Source organism: Solanum stenotomum, unplaced genomic scaffold (assembly GCF_019186545.1).
Source record: "Solanum stenotomum isolate F172 unplaced genomic scaffold, ASM1918654v1 scaffold23261, whole genome shotgun sequence".
Taxonomy (NCBI): domain Eukaryota; kingdom Viridiplantae; phylum Streptophyta; class Magnoliopsida; order Solanales; family Solanaceae; genus Solanum; species Solanum stenotomum.
The window spans coordinates 1-12,578 of NW_026027413.1; positions in this window are offsets into that span (position 1 = coordinate 1).

Here is a 12,578-nt window from a genome sequence, read left to right on the forward strand (position 1 = left end):
CTGTCTCTAGTCGCTGCTCTGAAGAAGGTAACCTCACCTCCTCTTAAATTTATGTTGTCACTCTAGTTAAGTTAGACATTATTATGTGGATTTAGTTCACTATGTGGTTCGATTTGATGATACTGATGACTCCAATCTATGATCTGCTCTTCTTGATGAAAGATATGGTTGTGTATTGTTTTAAAGAGGTAAAATATGAGGCAGAATATTGTTTGACCAGCTTAGTGATTGATTAGAGGTATTCAATGTCTATTTGTTGTCCTTAGAGTTAAAAATTGCAGCTTCAGTTTGGGTCATTTAAGTTTCTGCTAATTTTCTAATATTTTTTGAGGCCTAGAAATCAAATTTCCAGCATGTTGTTTTGTTGGTTAAATCACAGTAATCTCATTTGTTTCATTTAGTTCACAAAGATTCTTAAACATAGAATACATGGTCCATGATTTGCAGAATGAGTTGTCTTCTAAATTGTATATTTTTCTTTCCTTAAATTTTTGATGCACAAAGTAATGTTTGGCAGTGATTCATGACTTAGTATGATGTTAACCTTTGGTCGATTTTATCTAGTTTCGCTTATTGCCAATATTTGTTGATATAATTCGGGGATGGTGATTTATGCGAGTGCTAATTTTTTTTTTTGTTCTCATTTTGCTACATGTGAACCCTTATGGAGTCCAAGTTGGACCCAAATTCATTCGCCTATGCATTTCAAAATGGGCCATAAAGGCCCCCAAATTCTCTTTTTCCCTCGAGTCGGCCCCCCATTGCAAATCGTGAAGTGGATGAACAGGTTGAAAGCAGCAAATAAGGCTAAAAATCGAATTTACAGGCCTCGAAAAGTCCGAAAAGGGTTGTATACTTGTCGTATACAGCAGTATACACTAGTATACATGGAGAATATTGGTATATAGGTCCAAAATTTGAAATAAAGGTGAAGGATATAGGTTCTGGAGTTTGAAGTAGGCTGTATACGTTCGGTATACAGCCCAATATACACAAAATGGGCCGAGATACAGCCTATATACAATAGTATACATTTAATGTATACCAGATTTTTAGATTTAAGACAGGATTTGGGCCCAAGGGCCCAAAATTAATATTTCTTCTCTCTTATTATTTATATCATGTTATTTGACTAACTTTATTTATTCTATGGTTGAATTTAATTAATTCCCAAAGTTAGCCATTTCTCCTTATTTTTATTTACTCAAATTAAAATACTAATATTTTATACTTAGCTTTATCTTCATATTTTTTGTCTTGTCATTTAAGTTATTTCCCAAAAAAAAAAAATCATCTTTAGTTCATTTCCCCTTAAAATAATTAAAATGACGATAATAAAAATAAATAAATAAATAAATAATAAAGATTAAATTGAGTTTTCTTAGTTGATATTTTCTAAAAATTTAGTCAAATCGCCGGTCAACCGCAAGTTAGCGGGTATTACGAGNATTCAACAATTTGCTTACATACAATAACTTGAATTAACAAAAAAAAATTATTAATGCCTTCACGACGCCAGAATAAGAATTATGGAGACAACAAGAAAATTGAGTATGATGTATCACATTTTTTGTTAAACTGATAAAGAATATGATATGATATGTCTTTAAATGAGTAATTTTCAGTTATAAAGTTAATTATGGGAAGTTGCTCATTGTATGGACGTAATGTAAGGATAGTGGGTTATATTTAGAGTCAATTCCTTATTTTGTTTGTTGTACTTAAAGATGTATTAATGTATAAATAAAAAAAATAAAAAAACTATACAAAAATACAGCGAAAAAGTGATATAAATTGTAGTCATTTATTGTAAATAGCATATTTATAGCTATTGTTATTCATTAACCCTATAAATATAGTTATTTTTGTAAGTTGCTCTTTATTAAATATGTATAAATAATTGTTTTGTGCATGGATACGCTAATGAATGTATATAGCATATATTGATGCTAGATACATGTATATTTGACATTAGATTTATATGTAGTTGTGCATGGATACACCAAATATTTGATACTGGATACACTAATAAAATTGATATTGGATACATGGGATGAAATTGATTTTCAATGCACAGATACATGAAGTTGATAGTGAATACCCAAATACATGATATTGTAACACTCAATTACATTCTGAAATAGAGATAAAGAGATAAAGATGGAGATGGACAAGAGAGGGTATGAAGCGAGCGAGAGAGGACAGAGGCGAGTGAAAGAGTCAATATATTCCAAATACATGTGAATCATATTTAGATACAGTGTATCAGGAACAAATTTCACATAATTTGACTCGCATATATCAAAATATACATGTATCTCTTCTGTCAAATACATATATTTTTTTTAGCCAAAAAAAAGTAATTTGAAAAACTATTATTTCAGCATGTAATTAGCATCAATAATAATATATTTTGTGTAGTTTCCTATTATATATAGTTCTAAAGAGCAATTAGCATTCTTTACCTCTCTAAGTAATATCTTGAACAGAGAAGGGCCTAAAATTCCCCTCAACTATTTGAATTGGTACATAACTACCATTCATCCACTTTTCTACCCTAATATACCCTTGACGTCCACCTTTTGGCTCAAAAATACCCTCAATGTTAATCTTTTGGCTCATGTTTGCCCTTATTTTTAATAACTCCATTAAAGTAAAATTATTAAATATTTATTTATTATGTTTCCTAATATGACTGGTCCAAAGTTAAACTCTTCTCAACTAATTAATAAAAAGCAAATTTTAATTTTTTTTATTTTTTATAAAACCACATAAGTCATATTTTGATCCGATACACTTGAAAATAATATTGAAAAAAATAATTGATTTCATGATATCTTCCTATTGACATATTTTAAATCAACCCCCAATATATTATAACTGGACTCATAAATGAGGATCCAACTAAAATCCTTACTCACCCCGATTGATTGTCCATCTAAAAAAATTATTATTTTTATAAATATTAAATTTTCTACCAATTATCCAAATGTCTTGTTCATTTTCTCTTTTTATTCATTTTTCTAATCTCTTATTCTTAATTAGGATATTTGGGACTCAAACTTGAAATGAACTCACATGTTTATATTCTTTTAATTTGTATTGTTGTCATGGTGGGATGGGGGTTGAGATAGGAGAAATGATTATTTATATTATTTTATTTTGAATTTTAGGTACATACAAAAAAAACGTAGTATTTGTACATATTTGCTTAATTAAATCATCTTTTATTGAGCTAATTATTTATATATGAGTGTCATCATTATTTCCTCCTTTTTTTCTCTCTTGTTTGTCATAAATTGAAAAAAAAAATGGTGAACATGATCCAAATTAAAAAAATATGGAAGAGATTGAAAGTGAAGGGGTGGGGGGGTGGGGGGGAGGGTAGGAGTGTAGAGAGTAGATGCCTAACCTTTTTTCATTTTTAATTTACTATGAAATTAAAAATCAAGTCAAGTATGTGAGCTCATATATATTAAGTAATTTCAAATTATTTTAACGAAAAAAGAGCCTAAAATGCCTTCAAACTATGAGATTTGGTACAAACTTCCCCTCCATCCACCTTATGAGTATGATCCGTTAGACATAAGAATAATTTTGAGCCAAAAAATTGACGTCTGATGTATTTGAAGGCCCAAAAATAAATGTAGATAATTTTATACAAATTCAAATAGTTTAGGAACATTTTAGACCCTTCTCCCTATCTTGAAATCCATATGAATTATTACCATTACTTACTTTAAAGGGCTTCATGGATTCCCATAAAAGAACTTTAATTAATGGAAAAATCACCCCATATATCTATTTAAGGCTTAATATTACAGCTTTTAGATGTACTTTTTTTATATTACTACTTATAACAGTTTAATTACAAGTATTAATAGATTAGTTTTAATTCATAATTTAATTTATTTTATTTAATTAATTAGTTGTTATTTTATAATTACATTATAATTAATAAGTAAGAGAAATAACATTAATATTAGAGAATCAATTGTCATTATCTCTTACACCATTTTAGGGATAACATTAATATTAGAGAATCAATTGTCATTATCCCTTACACCATTTTAGGGATTTTTTTCCAGATTTCACACAACAACCCCCACCTTCCTCTTTTACCCACACGCAAAACCCCCATCCCCACCCCGCGTTTCTCTTTTACAGAGAACTAATTTTTTCTCTTTCACCATCTTCACCGTTCGTCTTCTTCATTCAAAAAGAAAATCAGTAGAACTCTTCCACATTTATATGATTTAATGGTGGGATGATATCTACACACGAAGAATGTGGAGAAAGCAGTTGATAAACTTGCCACAATTATACCATTATTTTTAGCTAGCACAAGATTTTATGGTAAAAGACTCGACCTCTATTCCAATAAACTATCCTACCTGCATATGTTGACAAGCCTCAATCCAAGCTCAAAGTTGTATTTATAAAGAATGTGCATCAACAAGATCCAAGCTCAAAGTATGTATTCATATCTTATTGTGTTTTGTTCATAATAAATAATTCACTTTCCTTCTCAATTTTTTTCTTCAATGTTATTTCAGCGATTGTGGACTGTACGCATATCTCCCTGTTAAATATATTAGCAATGGAGTTTTTGATATGGGTCTTATTCACATTGATGCAAAGTACCACCGTAAAAGGTACGCCACAATCATGGGGCAGTATGGAAGAAGCAAGAACGTTGATGGCACAAGTAGTGAGAGTGAAGTAACTGAAATGGTTGCTAGCAAATTTGGTGGACTCCGCATAGCAAAAGAACATGCTTTAGGATACTACCAATTATCCTACACCAAGACCAAGAAAATGAACTTTGGGATACTTGATTGTAGTTTAGACTTTTAATTATTACATGTTTTATTTTGAATGATGTATATTTCTTTTCCTACAATTTTTGACAACAATATATTATATGCATTATTTTACATTGTCAGATTTATTCTTCCCAGATTTATACCAGTTGAATACCAATTTCATACAGCTTTAAATTTAGTTTTTGTTTTAAAATTTCAAGTTGGATACCAAGTGAATTGTTTTAGATTGTCTAGTATGGTTGAAATATCAATTACATTTTGTTTTTTTCATTTTTCAGTGGAATATCTATTGAATATCAATTGGATACAATATTAACTTGTTTTAGGTTGTCTAATTTGGTTGAAATTTCAATTACATGTTGGTTTTTTAATTTTTCCAATGAGATATCAGTTGGATACCAAATGTATACCAGTTGCATACAACATTAACTTGTTTTAGACTGACTAATTTAGTTGAAATCTCAATTACATGTTGGTTTTTCAATATTTCCAATGGGATATCAGTTGGATACCAAATTTATACCAATTGAATACAAAATTAACTTGTTTTAGGCTGACTAATTCAGTTGAAATCTCAATTACATGCTGTTGTTTTTTCAATTTTTTCAATGAGATATCATTTTGATACCAAATGTATACCAATTGGGTACATAATTAACTAGTTTTAGGCTGACTAATTTAGTTGAAATCTCAATTACGTGTTTTTTTAATTTTTCCAATTGGATATTAGTTAGATACCAAATATATACCAATTGGGTACAACATCAACTAGTTTTAAGTTGACTAATTCGGCTGAAATCTCAATTACATGTTGTTTTTCAATTTTTCCAATGGGATATCAAATATATACAAATTGGATACAACATTAACTATTTTTAGGTTAACTATTTCAGTTGAAATCTCAATTACATGTTGTTTTTCAATTTTACCCCTGGACATCAGTTTGATATCAAATGTTTACCAATTTCATACTAAGATAATTTTTTACTATACATTTAAAAAATACTGAATACACAAATGATTAATTAGTACACTTAATAAATGTTCTGAATATATAAGTCATTAACTTAAAAGACAAAATAAATCAAAACATGTGTTTGTCAAAATAAAACAACCAAATCAAAATAAAAATAAATCATGTCTTTTTTTCAACAGGGTAATTTGAACATGTCTTCCTGTTGTGTCACCCCGACGACATGTATTGCACGTAACCTTAAACCTCTTCAATTTCAAATCAGCAAACCCTTTCCAGCATTCAAGTTATAGTCTCTCTACAGTTTTTTTTGAACCAGGTGACAATAATTTATGCTCCGACACCTTTTGAATTGCATATTTTCCTGTTCCATCATAAATTATTGTGTCGGTATTACAAGATAAGTACAAGTTACTTTTATACACATGTTATATCAATATACAAATTTCATACCATCTTTATGCATACTTTCTATACCTATTTTATGCCAAAAGTAAACACTGATTCATACAATATTCATGTCAAAAAGAATACAAAATCATACAATTTATAACTAATAATTGTCTTTTATTAAATAAATAGTATACCAATTTCATCCCACTATTATGCACAATTTCATATCAATATAATGTCAAAAAATAAAAATTGAATCATACCAGATTTGTGCCATAAAAACTATAAATTTCCATACAAATTTGATTTTACTATTATACCAATTTCAAACAAAATTTACGTCAATTTTTATACCGAAAATTCATACAAAAAAATCAATAATGGTTCTTACCAAGAATGAACAAATATAGTTATAGACATTTTTAATCAGTATTCATTCACAAATTAGTAGTGTACAAATTATTGATTGTCGTACATGGCTGGTATTAGTAGTATACAAATTTCAAAAAAAAAATCTCTAGTTTTTTAAACCAAAAACATACCAAAAAAAAAAATGGATTAGACAAATAATGAATAAATTCAATGTTCATACCAAAATATAACATTATACATTTAAAAAAAAATGTCATAATTAAAATTATTATACACAACAAAAAATCTTAAATCAGTATACAAATTTCATTCAATTTTTATGCACACTTTTCATACCTATTTCATGACAAAATTATACTTATTTCATGCCAAAACTCGTTACTTTTTCACAGCAGAATCATGCCACTATTATTACCAAAATAATACCACTTTTAACTATTAATTGTCATTTATTAGATAAACAGTATACAAAACTCATTCAAGTATAATGCCAAAATCGTACCAACGTGGTATAATCAGTGTACCAATTTCAAATAAATTTTATGTAATTTTTTTAACCAAAAACATAAAAAAAAATAAAATGTTTATACCAAAATCTATACCAATTTCAAACAAATTTTATGTAATTTCAAAAAATGAATGTTCATACCAACAACGCCATAATTAAAACTATTATACACAAACAAAATCTGATTTTTTTTTTGAATCATTGTTCATAATTTTTTTAACGTTTGGTTTGTATACCAATATAGATAAAAATCGCAAAGAACACTAACCTGAAGGATCTCATCTATCACCATGCTTTATTAATATTGATAAGAAGCCGTCCATTACAAGAAAATGAAGATTATTGAATAAAAACGAATAGGAATTAGATTAGAGTGACGACTAACTAGAGAAAAAAAAACGAAGAGAAAGAAACGTTGAAGAAAATGGATAAAATCAGTCTTTTTAATTAATTTTAACAAATTAGAGTGAATTAAGGAAAACAAATATTCCTAATTAGTTTGAAACTCCTAAATTTATGCTAATTAATAATAATCATCAATCAATTCAAATTTATCCATTTTTTTTATTTTTTCCTTCAAAATCAATTTATTTTCCTTTTTTATCATTTTTTTTTCAAAATAGATTTTTACAATTAATTAAAAAAAACGTTTTTTTCTAAAATAAAATGTTACAACCTGAATTTTTTAATTGTTACAACTTGAAAATTTTATTCTACTGCTATAACTTGAAAATATTAGTCTAATAAATGTCATATATGAAATTTTCACTTAATTAATTGATGCAGAATCTACTTTCTTAGTCATCCACATATATATTCCCAAGAGAATCAAAGTAGAAATAACTACTTTAATTTATTCTCAATTAATTAAGCGTCTTAGTTTGATTATATTGTGCATAAATTTGACTATAAAAAGTTGTTGGACTTCTTATACATTGCTTTAATTTAACTTATTTTGTTAAGCTTTTTTCTCTTGAATTATGTAAATTTAATTTATTATATCTAGATTAAATGTATAATGTATCGATTAAGTTTAGAGAATTTGTCAGTATAGAAAAATAATTTATCACTACATGTTACGGTTATTTTTCATAGTTATAATTATATATATATATATATAGAGAGATATTATCTCTTTTTTTATGATATTATTAACGCATACGTTTCAGATGTTCTTTAATAATAGCATGATTATGTAAGACATAATTACAATTACGATTTACATAATTATGATTTTTTTTGTTTTACATTAGTGATAACTTGAATTTTAATTTATTTTTTTTATAAACAAAAGTAGAGATAAAATGAAAAAATCTCAAAATCAAGTGCTTAGTCATTAATTCATTATCTGTTGATAATGCTAAAAAACTTCTCAATTTTGTCTCTATTTCTTCGATAGCAATGGTAATAGAAAATTAACTTTATATTATTATTGTCAAATTTAGACAATGAATTAAGCGTATATATTGATTCATTTACATAAATATTATATTATAACATATCAATTTGCAAATTAACATTCTCTCAACAATATTATCTTTATAACAAGATAAATTTTAAAATTATCAATAAAATCAATATTTATGATTACATTTATCAACTAACCGCGTGATGCACGGGTACGTATACTAGTTTAAGAAATAAAGGAAGTTTGAATAATGTGTTTTTAATTAAAAATGTATGTAGTTTTTAAAATTTTGTGATCTTAAACTTATCAGGTAGGACATTGAAATTGAAAAACTTACTACATATAGAAAGAGGACTCTTTATGAGAATGACAAAAAAAAAGCACTTCAATTGAGAGAGTGCAAGTACTTCTTCTGTTTCGAAATACTTGTCACAATTTCTTTTAAGAGTCAAGCGATATGAATTTTGACAAACATTTTAAGATATATTTTTTCATCATATTAATATGAAAAAAATTGTAATTTATAATTTTAAAATATTAAACTAATTCAATTTAAATTTGCCGAAAAAATTAATTAAACTAACTTTTGAAAAGTAAAATGTGACAACTAATCGAAACGAAAGAAGAAGTATTTATTTTTAGTTTTCATATCATACTCAAGGGTCATTTTTCTCTGAAATTGTTCAGAAAGTCCTACGAAATTTTCCAGTATTAATTAGTCATGTTGATGTATACAATAATCAATTTTATTGCTTCATTGCATCATATTTCACTTTCTCACGATAACTCTAAATTGATTACTCCCTCCATTTTATAAGAAATGATATTGTGACAACATTTGTTAATTCAAATGATTAACAAACAACATTTCATTACCACTTTTAAGGGTCATTTGATAAAGTGTATAACAATAATGTTTATTAGTAATGTAGAGATCGGTCGGTTATGATGATATTATTTCACTGTTTAGTTTAGTGTAGTATATTAAAAATAACATGCATTACAATTATTATTTTTAAAAAGGTTTGTCTATAAAAATATTCTCCACATTCTTAATTAATTATGTACAATTTCAAAGAGAATTATATCTTTAACCATGCTTATATATACGTACGTATATAGATAAAAAAAATATAAAATTAAGGGGTCATTGGTAGCTGGATAAGGTTAGTGTTATTCATTTATTAATTTTCATATAACTTATACGACGTTTGGTAGGTACGTAGATATAAAATAATACGACGTTTGTGTTATTCAGGTGACGTTTGGTCGACAATTTTGAAACTCTCATAACTAATATATGTATAAGTTATGAAAGAATATATGTATTACTTTAGGAAAAATTACCTTAATACACATTTTATTTTACCATATATAATCTCTAAAATTTCCTACTATTTAAAATTTTTCAAAAATCCCCTCTTGGATACATCACTCCGCTCTCGCTAATACATCTCTATCTCCCTCTCTGCTGATACATCCTTCCCCTCTCTAATATATTTCTTCCCTCTCGGATACATCCTTCCCCTCTCTAATACATTCCTTCCCTCTCGGATACATCATTCCCCTCTCGGATACATTCCTTCCCCTCTCGGATACATTCCTTCCTTATGTATTCGGATGTCTTATCCCTTCTCTAATACATTCTTCCCCTCTCGGATACATCTATCCCCTATGTAGCCAAATGTCTAGTGATGTATCCGGAATTCGTGTTGTATCCGGAATCCATAAATTTTAAGAGATTTTTGTAATTTGAAAAATAGTAGAGAAATAATGTAATTAACTCTTAACACTATGATATTTATGTAGATTATACATTATTTTATGCAGGATAGAAGATAAAATAATTAATACAAATCCTACATTACTAATACCAACATAAATCTAATTAACTACCAAACGACGTGTATTAGATTGTGACATACACGTGATAACGTGGAAATTTACATGTCTTGGTCCATCAACTTCAATAACTATTAATTATGACTCATAATGGAGCCTCTTTTCCTATCTGTATTTACTTACTAGATTTAGAGTCACCTCAATATTCCTTGTACATAATTCCAAACCCAAAACACCTTTAATTTCTCTGCATTTGCATGTCAAGTTGCCTCTATAGACTGTCATCGATGCATGTATGGTTTTTTCTTTGTTAAATTAAAGAAAAAAAGAAAAAAGAGAGTCAGAATTGATTTTAATTAAAAAGGATAAAAAGAGTCGCGGAAAATCCAACGCAATTGAGCTAGAGTGTGTCACGCATTATTCTGAACTGAACCGCTCTTTGCGCGGTATATTAGTATTTTAAAAAATAAATTGAAACCAATAATATTTTATAACTTAGACCAGCAACTTTTTCTTTTACATATCAACAAATGATACCAAAAATAAATAAATCATCAAAATAAGGTGAAACACCATAAAAATAATCAGAAGAAAAGATAATTATTTTTTTGAATTGGATATGCCTCGTCAAAAAAAAACAAATAACATTATTTACTTTTTCAAATCTATGTCTGAATACCTACTTAAAAGATACGAAAATCATTTTAGGGATGTTGAAATTGAAAATGGACTTTGCATATTTAAAATCACATCTCGAATGAAAAAAATTGTAAGAATAATATTTCGCATCTACTTTACTCGTTACATTCTTTCTTCCCCTTATTTGCTATCATGTCAATTGCTCATTAAATCTTATTTTAAACACTATGTAACCCATAAAAAATTACCATAACATGCTATTCAAAATCGATATTAAAAAACAAACAAAGTGAGTAATGACCTAATGAAAAACTCAAAAGGAAAAAGGAAATATTAGCAAAGAATTGGCAACGTAATAACCTTTAAAAATTATAGAATTTCAATATAATTTTCAAATGTTGTTTGTTTTTTTCCACACAAGGTTTGTGCTTTTAAATATAAGGGGGTGTTTGTATTGAATTGTCTTAAGTAGCTTATAAGTTAAAGGATATATAGAAGTCATAGGTTGGAAACATTCAATTTTTGACTTTTAAAATAATCAATTAAGCACTTTTTGTATTTCTCAAACACGTTCAATGTTTTTGAAAAAAATAAATTTAAAAACCGAAAACTTCTATAAAATTATATATATATATATATAGAGAGAGAGAGAATGGTACTTATAAGGAAAGAAACATTTATAGCATTAATTTTCGAAATTGTGTTTTAGTTCTAACAAATAAATATGAATGTTGAATTAAGAAGAGTGTCACGTCACTTTTTTATTTTAGCTTTATTATTATTTTTATTATATATTATTATTGTTATTATTATATATTATATAATAATGATAGTATAAATATTGTTCAAAATTTTTATTATTTTTGCAATTCTTATTAAGTTATAATAACATATTTCTAGGAATAAAAAAATAAAAGGAAAGGAAAAAAACCAAAAGAAAGAAAAGAAAATAAGTGATTTAAGAAAAGAAAATAAGTGATTTAAGAAAAGAATATAAATAATATTAATGATGAGATTAAGGGAAGGAAGTAAAAAAAATTAATAGCACTTTTGATCATAGGAATTATATATGGTTATTTTTGATATTTTATAAAATTTTAATGTAAATTTTCCAGTCTTTAAAAATTAGGAAAAATGTAATTAAAATAAAATAACTATTGATGCATAATTTTATTTTAGCTTTATTATTATTATTATTATATATTATACAATAATGGTAGTATATAATATTATTAAAAAAAAGGCAAAGCAAATTCTGTAAAATTAGTTTTTACAATTCTTATTAAGTTATAATAACATATTTCTAGGAATAAAAAATTAAAAGGAAAGGAAAAAAAACAAAAGAAATAAAGGAAAATAAGTGATTTAAGGAAATAATATAAATAATATTAATGATGAGATTAAAGGAAGGAAGTATAAGAAATTAATAGCACTAATGATCATAGATATTATATATGGTTATTTTTGATATTTTATAAAATTTTAATGTAAATTTTTTAGTCTTTAAAAATTAGGAAAATGTAATTAAAATAAATAAATATCGATGCATAATTTTTTTTGAAGAGTAACTTCATTTTTGAGCAATTATTTTAATAAAAATGTGTAAAAAAATATCAA